The sequence below is a fragment of the Ips typographus genome, linkage group LG5 (genome assembly GCF_016097725.1).
Source record: "Ips typographus isolate SLU linkage group LG5, UJ_Ityp_2.0, whole genome shotgun sequence".
NCBI lineage: Eukaryota > Metazoa > Arthropoda > Insecta > Coleoptera > Curculionidae > Ips > Ips typographus.
The window spans coordinates 1,994,763-2,010,492 of record NC_138426.1 but is presented as its reverse complement, the minus strand read 5'-3'; the positions used below and the strand labels follow the sequence as shown (position 1 = coordinate 2,010,492).

At 33.4% G+C, this 15,730-nt stretch overlaps 1 protein-coding gene across 3 annotated transcripts in view; it reads left to right on the top strand.

Moving 5' to 3' along the window:
* LOC145728926 (beta-1,4-glucuronyltransferase 1-like) overlaps positions 1 to 15,730 on the top strand; it is a 109,876-nt gene that overhangs the window by 61,245 nt on the left and 32,901 nt on the right. For 2 of the 3 annotated variants that reach the window (XM_081979484.1, XM_081979485.1), the window contains exon 2: positions 11,840 to 12,016. The gene's annotated coding sequence lies outside the window, so the exon portion shown is untranslated. Of the gene's footprint in view, positions 1 to 2,494; positions 2,723 to 11,839; positions 12,017 to 15,730 lie in introns of those variants that run through there. The other variant, XM_081979483.1, reaches the window with a different exon arrangement.

The window sequence follows — 15,730 nt, the reverse complement described above, 5'->3', positions numbered from 1 at the left end:
TCCCCGCATGATGTGTCCCAAGTATGGAAGTTTTCTAACTTTGATGGTGTTTAGGACGTTTTCTCATTCTTCTCAACACTTCGTCGTTTGTAATTCTATCCATCCAGCTTATCCTCAATATTCTTCTGTACGCTCACAACTCCTCAAAAGTCTGGTCTTCAAGCCAATAGTCAGATCTCTACTGCACAAAATATTATTCATCTTGTTTAATGCCCTTCTTGTTTGTTCGACCCTTGATTTGATCTCTTCAGTGTAATCGTTGTCTTCGTTAATTATTGCTCTCTAGTATTTGTATTTTCTCACTTTCTTTATTTGTTCTCCATGGATCATTTAGGCTTTCTTGGCGCTATTGTAATTTTGTGATCACCATGAATTGAGTTTGTCCCTTGCGATAACCAGCAGAGATATTCATCCAGTTTGTGCGTAAACCTGTTTGTAAGAATCTTGGTAAGGAGCTTATAAGGATGGGGCAATAAGCTTATTGGGCGAAAGTTGCTGAGATTCAATTTGTCTCCCTTTTCGTGTAACAAGATGACTTGGGCATTTTGCCACGTTCTTGGAATATTACCGATGTGAAGACATTTGTTCATTAAGATTTGCATGGATTCCATTGTGGTTGTGCCTCCCAGTTTTATCATTTCACTAGTGATTCCATCTTCACCAGGAGCTTGATCATTTTTTAGTTGGCTTAGGGCTTCCTCAAGGAATTTCTTCTGAGCCGACGTTCATGATCTGAGATTAGCGTTCTCTAGTTCCGGTGCAATTGATCAATGATATTCTTCGATTATATTTACTATCTTGTCACTTTCGGGGCAATGTCCAAGTGTCATCTATTTTCAGTTTTCTCAGCTCTTCTCTTAGCAAAAAAATAAAAAATAATTTCGAAAATGCTGGTTTTGTTTTAGAAATTTCCGAATATTGCACCTTCGACTGAACCCAACCCAATTTAAAAATTGCCTTGGAAACAGTCAAAATTGACTTAACAAAACTTAAAAAATGTCTTTTGTAACTAGTTTTCATAGTCTCCACACAAATGACTTTAGTGTTGAAAATTGATTTAAGAAGCTTAAAAAATGTCTTTGTAGCCACTTTTTATAGTCTCCACACAAATTGAAAGACTTTAGTTTTGAAAATTGAGTTAAAAACTAGTAATTTACTTGGAAACGGTGAAAATTGACTTAAGAGGCTTAAAAAATGTCTTTTCCGCCAGTTTTCATAGTTTCCACACGAATTGAAAGACTTTAGTTTTGAAAATTGAGTTAAAAACTAGTAAATTTACTTTGAAACGGTCAAAATTGTCTTGAGAGGCTTAAAAATTCTCTTTGTAGCCAGTTTTGATAGTTTTCAGACAAATTGAAAGACTTTAGTTTTGAAAATTGAGTTAAAAACTAGTAAATTTACTTTGAAATGGTAAAAATTGTCTAGAGAGGCTTAAAAATTGTCTTTGTAGCCAGTTTTGGTAGTTTTCAGACAAATTGAAAGACTATAGTTTTGAAAATTGAGTTAAAAACTAATAAATTTACATTGAAATTGAAAAAATTTTCTTGAGAGGCTTAAAAAATGTCTTTGAAGCCAGTTTTGATAGTTTTCAGACTAATTGAAAGACTTTAGTTTTGAAAATTGAGTTAAAAATATGTGTTTTATTGAAAATAGTGTTTAATTACAAAAAACAATAATTATTTAGTTAATTAAATGTTCAAACTGAAACCCTTCTTGTGCTTGGCATTATCCGAAACAAACCATAAATTCCCGCTGGACTCTATTTATGGTTTCTGGACTAATGTTAGCACACTCTTCTAATTCTAATTTTTAAGTCATCAATTGATTCAGGTTTAGTTTAAGAAACAAAATTTCTGAAATGGCTAGACAAAAAAAATCCCAAGGATTGAGATCAGGAGATCTCGGAGGCCATTCAATTGATCCACGCGTTCCAATCCGTCTGTTGGTTCGTTAAGATATTGTCTAACTTGTATTGCATAATGCGGGGGTGCACCATCCTGCTGTAATGAGGTAACGAGAGATATCATAGTCGTGGGCAACTTGACGAATGATAATATGCGGATTTTCTTCCACAGATAATAAAACATTTAGTATTTCATCTTCGTTTATCAAAGGACGTTCATTTTGTGACTTATTGTCTACAGAACCCGTACCATCTCAAAACTCCCTTTCAATGTTACTAACTACTGACTAGTTTATTGGCTTGATCATCATCAAAATTTCAGTTATTTGTGTTGTTGATGCGTTGTAATATTATTCCCATTATGAGGCTTGAAAAACGGACACCCCGTATACTAAACTAACCTGTTCTTTGCAAAAATCGGAAATACATAACAAAATTCCTGAATCGCCTAAATATTAGGTAACGACTTGGCATTCATAAAATTTTTAAGCGCGTAAGTTTGCCACATCTTTTGAATGGTCTCTTTTGCCCATCTCTTCGACGGGTTTAACGATTTGAAAGGCAAGTGGAAGAATAACTGGCCTCCAGACCCCGCTGGTTAATGTCGTTAGCTGGTGCTGGTGGTTTTTAGTACGATACCGACGGTTTCGAGGCTCAGATCTAGTGAAATTAACGGTCGCCAAGTGACGCTTTGTTTAATTTGTTGTGTGCTTTTCTCTCATTAAAGGAAATTTAGTGAAATTGAAGGAAAAAAACGAGATTTCTATTGTGACGATATGATTGTGTTACGTGGGCATTTTGCTTGGAATGGAACGAGAAGTAAGTAGTTGGGTCGCTTATATCCGCTTCAGTACCTTATATAGGTTGATGGCCTTTTACAAGTAAATGAAATGTCTGTTTGTATTTCTGGTAAGGCCTGTATTTTCCATACTTGAAAATTAAAAATTAATACTTTCAACAAAATTAATAATTTACAGTGATTTTTACAGAAAAAATCCTATTTTCACTAATCAATATTTGCATAATTGAGGGTATTGGTGACCAACAATAAAAAGTGAATTCAATGCAATTAAATTTTGTTTCGCCACGTCCGTATTTATCTAAATGTCGGTTATTAGCCCACTAATTTCCTACTATTATTATCACTTCCTACGCATAATTCAATTTATAACGCTTTTATTATATTGGTTTCAATTTTTTTCGCTTTGCTTTTGACATTTCAATTCAATATTAGATTAGTAACGTGTGGTTCGTATACTGTAACCAAATGCATTTGTTAGAATTAGTCAGGGAATTAGCTTATTTTTTATTCTACAGGGTGGTCCAGTTTTAAATGTCAATAATTCACTTATAGTCGACAGCCCATTAAAAAATCCACTTATTTTTCACATGGTATATCATTTTTCTAAAAAATGCTTCCTAAGGAGAATACAGTCCTTCAAATTTCGGTTTAATAAAAAAATGTTTCCCCTTTTCTAGGGCACAATATTTTGTCTTTTAAAAATTACAGTTGTTTCACTTTTCCTGTACATTTTGAAAAAATAGGTGTCTCTCGCAAAACTCTGATTTGAAACTTAGTTTACGAGATAATTGACTTATTACGTTTGAAGACCCAAAACCAACCCAACCCAATTTAAAAATTGGGTAAAACAGTAAATTCACTTTGAAACGGTGAAAATTGACTTAAGAAGCTTAAAAAACGTCTTTGTAGCCACTTTTTATAGTCTCCACACAAATTGAAAGACTTTAGTCTTGAAAATTGATTTAAGAAGCTTAAAAAATATCTTTGTAGCCACTTTTTATAGTCTCCACACAAATTAAAAGACTTTAGTTTTGAAAATTGAGTTAAAAACTAGTAATTTACTTGGAAACGGTGAAAATTGACTTAAGAGGCTTAAAAAATGTCTTTTCCGCCAGTTTTCATAGTTTCCACACGAATTGAAAGACTTTAGTTGTGAAAATTGAGTTAAAAACTAGTAAATTTACTTTGAAACGGTCAAAATTGTCTTGAGAGGCTTAAAAATTCTCTTTGTAGCCAGTTTTGATAGTTTTCAGACAAATTGAAAGACTTTAGTTTTGAAAATTGAGTTAAAAACTAGTAAATTTACTTTGAAATGGTAAAAATTGTCTAGAGAGGCTTAAAAATTGTCTTTGTAGCCAGTTTTGGTAGTTTTCAGACAAATTGAAAGACTATAGTTTTGAAAATTGAGTTAAAAACTAGTAAATTTACATTGAAATTGAAAAAATTTTCTTGGAGAGGCTTAAAAAATGTCTTTGAAGCCAGTTTTGATAGTTTTCAGACTAATTGAAAGACTTTAGTTTTGAAAATTGAGTTAAAAACTATTAAATTTACTTTGAAACGTTAAAAATTGACTTGAGAGGCTTAAAATATGTCTTTGTAGCCAGTTTTGGTAGTTTCCAAACAAATTGAAAGACTTTAGTTTTGAAAATTGAGTTAAAAACTGGTAAATTTACTTTGAAACGGTAAAAATTGACTTGAGAGGCTAAAAAAATGTCTTTAAAGCCAGTTTTGATAGTTTTCAGAGAAATTGAAAGACTTTATTTTGAAAATTGAGTTAAAAACTAGTAAATTTACTTTGAAACGGTGAAAACTGACTTGAGAGACTTAAAAAATGTCTTTGTAGCCAGTTTTGATAGTTTCCAAACAAATTGAAAGAGTTTAATTTTCAAAATTGAGTTAAAAACTATTAAATTTACTTTGAAAAGGTAAAAATTTACTTGAGAGGCTTAAAAAATGTCTTTGTAGCCACTTTTTATAGTCTCCACACACATTGAAAGAGTTTAGTATTGAAAATTCAGTTAAAACCAGTAAATTCACTTTGAAACGGTGAAGAGAGACTTAAAAAATGTCTTTGTAACCAGTTTTCAGACAAATTGAAAGACTGTAGTCCTGAAAATTGACTTGGAAACTGTGAAAATTTACTTGAGAGTCTTAAAAGATGTCTTTGTAGCCAGTATTGATAGTTTTCAGACAAATTGAAAGACTTTATTTTGAAAATTGAGTTAAAACCTAGTAAATTTACTTTGAAACGGTGAAAACTGACTTGAGAGACTTAAAATTGTCTTTGTAGCCAGTTTTGATAGTTTCCAAACAAATTGAAAGACTTTAGTTTTGAAAATTGAGTTAAAACCTAGTAAATTTACTTTGAAACGGTGAAAACTGACTTTAGAGACTTAAAAAATGTCTTTGTAACCAGTTTTTATAGTTTCCAAACAAATTGAAAGACTAGTTTTGAAAATTGAGTTAAAAACTAGTAAATTTACTTTGAAACTGTGAAAATTAACTTGAGAAACTTAAAAATTGTCTTTGTAGCCAGTTTTGATAGTTTTCAGACAAATTGAAAGACTTTAGTTTTGAAAATTGAGTTAAAAACTAGTAAATTCACTTTTAAACGGTGAAAACTGACTTGAGAGGTTTAAAAAATGTCTTTGTAGCCAGTTTTGATAGTTTTCAGACAAATTGAAAGACTGTAGTTTTGAAAATTGACTTGAAAACTGTGAAAATTGACTTGAGAGACTTAAAAAATGTCTTTGTAGCCAGTTTTGATAGTTTTCAGACAAATTGAAAGACTGTAGTTTTGAAAATTGACTTGAAAACTGTGAAAATTGACTTGAGAGACTTAAAAAATGTCTTTGTAGCCAGTTTTGATAGTTTTCAGACAAATTGAAAGACTTTACTTTTGAAAATTGACTTGAAAACTGTGAAAATTGACTTGAGAGACTTAAAAAATGTCTTTGTAGCCAGTTTTGATAGTTTTCAGACAAATTGAAAGACTTTACTTTTGAAAATTGAGTTAAAAACTAATAAATTTAGTTTGAAACTGTGAAAATTAACTTGAGAATCTTAAAAATTGTCATGGTAACCAGTTTTCTTAGGTTTCAGATAAATTGAAAGATTGTAGTCTTGAAAATTGACTTGGAAACTGAAAATTAACTTGACAGGCTTAAAAACTGTCTTTGTAGTCAGTTGTCATAAAGTCATAAAAGCTTTAGTACTGAAAATTGACTTGTAGACTACTTTCTCTAGAATTTTTGACTACAAATTCACACATTTAAACGTTGAAAATTGACTTAGACACCAATAAGTCGCTCTGAACCAATGAAAAGTGATATCAGAAGCTTAAAATTTGTATTTGAAGTAAGTTTATAATCTTGAAAATAGTCTTAAATACAGGATATTGACATTAGGTTCATGAAAATTGACTTGAAGACTAATTTTTCCAGTTTTTTACCTGGACAAATGGAAAACCTGGAAAATTTACTGGAACACCTAAAAGTGGCATCAGAATCTAAAAAATTTGTGTTTGAAGTAAGTTTTCATAATTTGAAAACACATTTCAATATTTTAGTCTTGAAAATAGTATTAAATACAGAATATTGACATTAGATTCATGAAAATTGACTTGAAGACTAATTTTCCAAGTTTTTTTACTTTGATTTTCATTTTATTAGAACTCTGGACTATTTGTAGGGCTTTAAAACTGCTTTCAGCTTGGCAAATCGAGTTTCAAACCAAGGTTTTGACATAGCAGACTAGAGAAAAACAATTTTTGCATTTACATAGACTTAACAATGCCATTTCAAGCTTTAACACTATTTAGTTGACTTCTAGACACTTCAGTGCTAAAAATTCGAGCATTTATTCAAAATCTAGACTGTTTTAGTACTTTCAGGCTTTTTTCAGCATGAAAAAATCGAGTTTTAAGGCTCCTCGAGATCTTCACAAAGTTTTTGACTTATCACGCCTGAAAGCCAGTTTGTACACTGTCCATAGTCTTGAAAATGTTATTTCAAGCTTCTTCACTATTAAATTGACTTCTACACTCCTCAGTGTCAAAAATTGGTTGGAGCATTTCTAAGAAATTCGGACTGTTTTTCGGAATTTTTAGTGCTTTAATACTGAAAGATCGAGTTTAAGACTATTTTTACTAGTAAAAGTCAAGTTTCAGACTCTTCAGTGATGAAAGTAAAAGATTTTGGCACTAAATGCTGCGATATTAGTCTTGAACCCCATTTTTTTAATTGAATTAGTCCGAAAATTTATTTTGGATTGTTACCAGTGTTTAAATTAATTCTAGACTTGTTATTATATTGTTTGACTTTAGTGTTTTAAATCCAGTTTAAGACACTCGACAATGGATTGCAGTCTGAAAAAACGAGTTTTAAAATTATTCCTAGTAGTAAATAACAAAACAAGTTTTTAGACTATTCAATACAAATTTTTTCAATCAGCTTATTTTTTATTATTTTGACAATATTTTACCGAAAATAAATAATAAAATTAATGACAGCCATGACAGGAAAATAATATCTTTCAAGCAAATTTAAATTACACCCATAAATTTAGTTATAAAATTGGTAACCTTTCCTGTAACACTGAATTTTACTTTACCTTACCGGTAAATAACCGGCAACGGTAAATTTACGCTTATCATTACCAACATGTTTCAATGTTGCCAACTTGATCATTTCCTTAATTTATCACAGATTTTTGCAATGTTGTGAAATTAACTATTCTCCTAATTTAGTAGCCAATTCTAGCAACATTACCAATTTGACCATTTTCCTAATTTATGACCAAATTGTTTCAATATTTTCATATTGATCATTCCCTGGGCAGATTAACAATAATTATTGTAATTTAGTAGCAATTTTTGGCAACGTTGCCAAATGATCACTTTCCTAATTTATGACCAAATTTTTGCAACGTTGTCAAATTCACAATTTTTTTGTTCCTTATGTTGTAGTTGTAAGTACAGGTTTTATTTTCTTATACACATTTGTAGGTTGGCCCTTGCTTTAGGCGTTTTTACAGACGATATTGTCTCTGACTGTACTTTCAAACTGGGTGTCTGGCAGTTCAAATTTTGACATCGCTTTTCTCAGTGACTGTACTAAATTTTGTAGTGCTTTTTTAGGACTTTGAATAGGAAATTTAGTGAGGATTCTAAAAATGTGCTTAAAACCGTAATTTTCTCACTCGAAGTGGGTTTTACAGACAATCTTTTGCTTGAGTGTCTTTTCAAACTATATTTCTGGCAGTTCAAATTTTGACACAGCTTTTCTCACTGAATGTATCTGTAATTTTGTAGTTTTTTTAGGTTATTGGATGGGAAATTTAATGAGAATTCCAAAAATGTGCTTAAAACAGTAATTTTCTCACTCAAAGTGGGTTTTACAAACGATTTTTTTCTTGACTGTACTTTCAAACTGTGTTTCTGGCAGTTCAAACTTTGACACAGCTTTTTTCACTGACTGTATCAAATTTTATAGTAGTTTTCAGGTTATTTGATAGGAAATTTAATGAGGATTCCAAAAATGTGCTTAAAACAGTGATTTTCTCACTCCAAGTGGATTTTACAGACGATTTTATCCTTGACTGTTCTTTAAAACTGTGTTTCTGGTAGTTCAAACTTTGACAATGCTTTTCACCCTGACTGTACCAAATTAAGTAGTGTTTCTCAGATTCTTAAATAGGAAATTTAATAAGGATTCCAAAAATGTGCTTAAAATAGTCATTTTCTCACTACAAGTGGGTTTTACAGACAATCTTTTGCTTGAGTGTCTTTTCAAACTATGTTTCTGGCAGTTCAAAGTTTCACATCGGATTTCTCCGTGACTGTACTAAATTTTATAGTGCTTTTTTTAGGTCATTGGATAGGAAATTTAATGAGGATTCCAAAAATGTGCTTAAAACAGGCATTTTCTAACTCGAAGTGGGTTTTACAGACGATTTTATCCTTGACTGTTTTTTCAAACTGGGTTTCTGGTAGTTCAAATTTTGACATCGCTTTTTTCACTGACCGTACCAAATTATGTAGTGTCTCAGATTATTGAATAGGAAATTTAATAAGGATTCCAAAAATGTGCTTAAAACAGTGATTTTCTCACTCCAAGTGGGTTTTACAGACAATCTTTTGCTTGAGTGTCTTTTCAAACTATATTTCTGGCAGTTCAAAGTTTGACATCGGATTTCTCAGTGACTGTGCTAAATTTTGTAGTGCTTTTTTAGGTCATTGGATAGGAAATTTAATGAGGATTCCAAAAATGTGCTTAAAACAGTCATTTTCTGATTATCTGTTAATAAATTATTGATTTTTCAAGAAAAACAATGCGGTCTTTACAAGTAATTAAATCAGTTGTCACTTTGATTTTTAGATAATGCGTTATTATACCGGGTGTCCGAAATTTGAGAATAAAATTAAAATTATATATTTTTTTAAAAAAGAATGGTTAATTTTTTATTTGTTATTTGGATTTTAAATATAATTATCTATAAAATATCTGTATCGATATTCACCAGTTTCCACCTAAATGTCAAATAAAAAATAGTTCAAAGTATTTAAAAAAAATCTGTTTGGTTTTTTACTGAAATTGGGGATACCTTGTATACTAAGGGGTGGCCAAAATTGAGTTAACCACCCTGTACATCTGACTTTGTGTATAATGACTTAAAACTAGTCTTCAAACCAAAGCTACTTGGAGGAAAAATGGACTATTTCCTTGAAACTGTATACATTTATAATTCTCAGAGTAATTGTTTTACATTCGAATTAATTAACCTCAAATTTTTCTAAGAATATAAACATTTTCATTTCACATGTGTTAACACATGTTATTTATTACGTGTATACAAAACTACACTTTTAGTTTTAAATCTGCTAACCTTGACAAGAAGTCTTACGTAACAAATGAATGTTTGTCGTTATATGATTGTTACATTTAAGAAAAACTATTTTAGTGTGAGAAAATCAATCAATTAATCAATCAATCAAAAAAGTAGCTTTATTTTCGGAAACTTAAAGTCATTGACAAAGACACATATAAAAACAGCAAAAAAAGAACATATATAATTATTACACTACACATACAATATGAATCACACATAATTACACCTTACAATTATTAAAATAAAAACAAAACAGAAAGGCAGTTACCCTGTATAAGAGAGGAGAAAGAGGATCAAAAACACAAACAGTGCTGCTTGGTCAATTTATTGCAGAACAAGGCGCCTTAAGAACTGGAGTAGAATTCGTCCAGAGAATAGTCAAGCAAAAACCTCTCAGCCTCACGCCTAAATCCATGCGCAGATGGCTGGCCTCTCACGTGGAGAGGAAGGTTGTTGAAAAGTCTCTTGCCACCGTAAATAAGCGACGACTTAATCTTCTCCGTGTGAGGAATGGGAAGCCTCAACACGAATCTATTGCGAGTCACCGAGCCGGAGCCCTCGGACAACTGACCCCCAAACTTGCCACGGGCAAGACAAATCGTCTCTAAGATGAAAATGCAGCACAAGGTGAGGATACCATGTTCAATGAAGTGGGGTCTACATGAGGCCCTGTATCCAACACAAGCACCTCAATGCTCTCTTCTGCAGGAGAAACACAGAATTGAAGCGGCTCCGAGAACAAACTCCTCAGAAAGCTATGCCGTAGCGGAGATGGCAGTCAAGAATAATAAGACCAAGAAACTTACTCATTCCAGGGGCGCACAATGGCTCACCCTCAACAAAAATCTCCTGAAATGAGCATCCAAAATGTAGGATCTTGGTCTTACTGATATTTAATGACAGTAAGTTGGAATTGCACCAATGTTTGAATATGGAGAGGTCCTCATCAATAGTGGCAGTCAATGAATAGGCGCTCTTGCCGCTCCAAAGAAGGGTCGCGGCATCAGCGAAAACAGTGAATTGTCCGTTAATAGGGAGCGAAACAATATCATTGATGTATATCAAGAACAGCAAAGGTCCAAGAACAGAGTCCTGGGGGACACCCGAAGTTAACATTAACTCTCCAGAACCATGGCCCCCGAAGACCTCCTGGCTCCGGCCGGACAAGAAAGAGCGAAACCACAACAAAGAAGCGACTTGGAAGCCATAAGCTTCAAGCTTCCAAAGCAAGATCTGGTGGTCTACGCAGTCGAACGCTTTCGACAAGTCGCAAAATACCGCGGCCGAAATATCGCCGGAGTTCATGCGACCATACAGATTCTGAAGAAAAGAAAAAATAGCATCATTCTTGCCCATTGCTGGTCGGAAGGCAAACTGTGATGGGCTGAGAAGCTCATGACGCTCCAGAAACGACATCATCCGTTTCTGGACCAGCTTCTCCAGCACCTTAGACAGTGCCGGAAGCAGGGCAATCGGTCGATTAGTTAGCCGGGCAGGAGCGGTCATCGGACTGGTAAAGAGGAATAACCTGAGCCCTCTTAAGACATGAAGGGAAAACTGCCTTAGAAAAGGATGCGCTAGCTACATCGGCGAGAACAGATAAAACATTGTCAGGCAGCGCAGAAACAACCCTCATAGAAATCCCATCAAATCCGGCACAATTTGACAGTTTAAAAAATTTCAGTACGTCAGCAAGCTCGTGCGCTCTTACAGGACCGAGAAAAAATTATTGAGGCACAGAAAGATGTCCAAGGGTCGCTGGAGCCCGAGGGAATGTCCCCAGCGAGGGCAGCTGCCACCCCGCAGTAAAATGAGTTGAACTCATGTGGCTGAATATCACTAGGTACAGCACGAGTACGATCTCCCTGTAAGATCACGAACGATATTCCAGGCTTCTCTGGACCTATTGCTAGATTTGTTCAGCATAGAGGAAAAGTATAATTGTTTCGCCAGACGAATTGTGTTACGAAAGATCATACGATATTTATTAAAGTAGGCAATAAAGTCAACATTCGATAAAAAGTATTTACGAATATAATGGAGACATCTCATATTTTTAGAAGCGATCCTTAAACCCTTAGTGAACCATGACGAGTCACTCCTGTTCTTTATCATTACCATAGGAAATAATTGATTGAAGTTAAAGACCAATTTAGCATGAAAATTAAATGAAATCCACATTAAATCTGATTTTATTCTATTTTTCAGTATCTTATTGGCTACTAAACTGTACTTTTGCGTTTCAGGTCAATTTCGGCGAAAATGAACTCGAGCAGAACGCACGTCAGAGCTTTTCATGAGTTGTGACCAATGGGCCAGCAAAAAACCCACCGTTATCTAAATGTTAGACCACCTGGACGCAAAAAGGCTTTTCGACACTGAATTAGGCGAAAAATGACTAAATAATAGGATTTTAATTTAAGGTGAGCGATATCAAGGTTGTTGAATCTACCTGAATTAGCAGTTTTTGTTTTATAAAACAAACCGCATTGGTAGATTTGGTTCGATTGTGTTTTTTGATGTATTATTTCATTAAAATTAGCTACTATATTTAACAGTACAAAAAATTTTGTTTATGAAAACAAGAAACTCTTAGTTTATTAATTTAGTTTTATTAGTTCATTTTACTTTATTCACTAAAGATTACTCGAAACTTTAAAAAAAATTAAATACAGTTAAACTTTCTTTCATTTAGATAATTACTTGTCACAGCGTGTTTGACGTCACTATGACGTAATTTGGCACAATCATAATTTAACCAACTGTCAAATTACGTCATTGTGACGTCAAACACGCTCTGCTTGCTCCGTGTAGGAAGTTTTCAAACTCCAATGTAGCATAACGTTTATTTAACAAACTGGAAACATCATTATAATAGTTTACCAATTTTTCAACGTTTTAACTAAATTTTTAAGGTCACGTGACTATTTTTGATAGGTGTCAACTGGACTTTACAGTGTTGCAAGCTCTAAAATTGCATAATCACAGTCAAATGACGTGGTTATTACAATTTCCGCTTTTGCAACTATCTAAATTTAAATTACCAAATTTTTGAAATTTAAGCTTCATTTTAAAAGTCACGTGACTAATTTTGACAGATGTCAACTGGTCTTTACTATGTTGCAAGCTCAAAAATGCATTATCAACGTCACGTGACGTGTATTTTGCAATTTAAGTTATTACAACACTGTCTAAATTTAATTTACCAAGTTTTCAACGTTTTAACAACATTTTTAAGGTCACGTGACTGTTTTTGAAAGGTGTCAACTGGCCTTTACAGTGTTGCAAGCTCAGAATTGCATTATCAACGTCACGTGACGTGTATTTTGCAATTTAAATTTTTACAACTGTCTAAATTTAATTTACCAATTTTTCAAAGTTGTAACTGCATTTTTAAGGTCACATGACTATTTTTGACAGGTATCAACTGGACTTCACAGTGTTGCAAGCTCTAAAATTGCATAATCAAAGTCAAATGACGTGTCTCTTACAATTTCCGCTTTTGCAACTATCTAAATTTAATTTACCAAATTTTTGAAATTTAAACTTCATTTTAAAAGTCACGTGACTAATTTTGACAAATGTCAACTGGCCTTTACGATGTTGCAAGCTCAAAATTGCATTATCAACGTCACGTGACGTGTATTTTGCAATTTAAGTTTTTACAACACTGTCTAAATTTAATTTACCAACTTTTCAACGTTTTAACTACATTTTTAAGATCACGTGACTATTTTTGAAAGGTGTCAACTGACCTTTACAGTGTTGCAAGCTCTAAAATTGCATAATCAAAGTGAAATGACGTGTTTCTTACAATTTCAGCTTTTGCAACTATCTGAATTTATTTTACCAAATTTTTAAAGCTAAAACCACATTTTAAAAGTCACGTGACTAATTTTGACAGATGTCAACTGGTCTTTACGATGATGTAAGCTCAGAATTTAATTTTTTCATTTCATCAACGTCACGTGATGTATATTTTGCAATTTAAGTTTATACAACTGTAAATTTAATTTATCAATTTTTCAACGTTGTAACTACATTTTTAAGATCACGTGACTATTTTTGAATAGTGTCAACTGGCCTCTACAGTGTTGCAAGCTCAGAATTACATTATCAACGTCACGTGACGTGTATTTTGCAATTTAAATTTTTGTCAACTTTTTCTAAATTCGTCTAAATTTAATTTACCATTTTTTGCAATTTAGTTTCCTAATTTTTCAACGTTGTAACTACATTTTTAAGGTCACGTGGCTGTTTTTCATAGGTGTCAACTGTGTGCAAGCTCTAAAATTGCATAATCAAAGACAAATGACGTGGCTTGTACAATTTTTGCTTTTGCAACTATCTAAATTTAAATCACCAAATTTTTGAAATTTAAACTTCATTTTAAAAGTCACGTGACTGTTTTTGACAGGTGTCAACTGGACTTTACAGTGTTGCAAGCTCTAAAATTGCATTTTAAAGTCACGTGATGTGCCTCTTACAATTTCAGCTTTTGTAACTGCCTAAAGTAGTCTAAATGTGTGTTTGAAATAAGAGCATCCTTCACACACAAATTTGTCCATGCTTGCAATATTTATGCCAACCACTAAGTTCAAATCTGGAATATAAAGAACATCACTGATTGTTCCATCTTGAAAAGTGGTGAAATAGGTGAAATAGGGCTCTGTAGGTCCATTATGTGCCACATATGTCCCTGCTTGAAAAATTGTCCTCTTCGATATTAAAAGCAGTGTACATGTGTCTTGAGTTCTGTCTTCAGTTCTTCCAGACTGTTGGTCTCTATTTTGATTCATATTATATGATTAAGATTGTTACCAGGGCGATGATCTCCATATCCTTGATGATTATTTTGATGTTCCATAACCATAACTTCTAGTTGATGACTCGTTTCTTTGAAGACTCCTTAAAGCCCACACAGTTTCTGGCTAAATGTCCGCTTTTCCAGCATTTGTAACACACAATCCGGTTCTTATCCTGACCTCCAGCTTCTACTGATGCTAAACTGTTTTCATCTAATAAGCGTGCAGTTAGGAAATATCTTGGCAATATGTTAGGCAACTGTGTCGTTCGGATTCATTTTATACTGATGAAAACGTTCATGAACCTACATTTTGTTAGTGTCACCCTTTAGTATATGTATTGAGTCTAATTTGGACAACATTTCCTCGGAACTTTCACAGGTTTCTACTAAACTATCTGTCAATTTCATTTCTTCACTCTTTCTGATGGTGGCTTTGGCACTATACCATGCTGCAACTCCAATAACTCCTTTTGCTTTGAGTGCACATTTGATTTGAAACTTCTATTGCATCTCATTATGTCCATTGAACTTGCTATTCAGTTTCAACTTTGGATATTTTGGTAAATAACACCAAAACCTTAAGTAATGAGTGTGAAAAATTGATCTGCTTATTGAAGAAAACTGTCTTTTTAAGTTAGAAGTAGCTACTATCTTAAATCATGTATGCGATTTTGCCTCAGGCTCCAGTGAATAATGAAATCTTCTTCTGCTGCGTGTTTATTAATGGATTGTTGGATTAGTTCTTGCATTGTCCTCAGTTTTGTCCACTGCGTAACGTTGCGGAGCCATGACATCTTTTTCCTGCCGATTCCTCTCTTCCCCTCAGTTCGCTGTCTTTATTGATTATTCTCAAGATCTCATTGTTGGTTCTTCTTGCAGTCCATGGAATCCTCAATACACTGGAGGGAGGAATCCTCCTCACCTCCAGTGTCCATCCCTCCATGCCATAAAGCAACACTCTCATAGCAAACAACATAGCATTTGGAAATCTAATTCTCAAGCCAAGATCGAAATCAGTATTGGTGAGCACTTTTTTGAATTTCATGAACGCACTGCGAGCATTTTCCATCCGGCATATGATTTCTGTGTCTGATTCCCAGTTGTCACACAGTCACGTTCCTAGATATTTAAATTTATTTACTCGCTCTATTCGTTGATTCTCATATGTTAGGCTTGACTTTTGAAATTCTTGTGGCTTTCGAGTAATTACCATGAATTTAGTCTTCTTGGTGTTGATATTGAAGCCCATGTTCTTACTGCATTCCCCGACAGTCCCAAGCATATCCCGCAAATCCTTCATGTTATCTGCAACTAGAACAGTGTCGTCCGT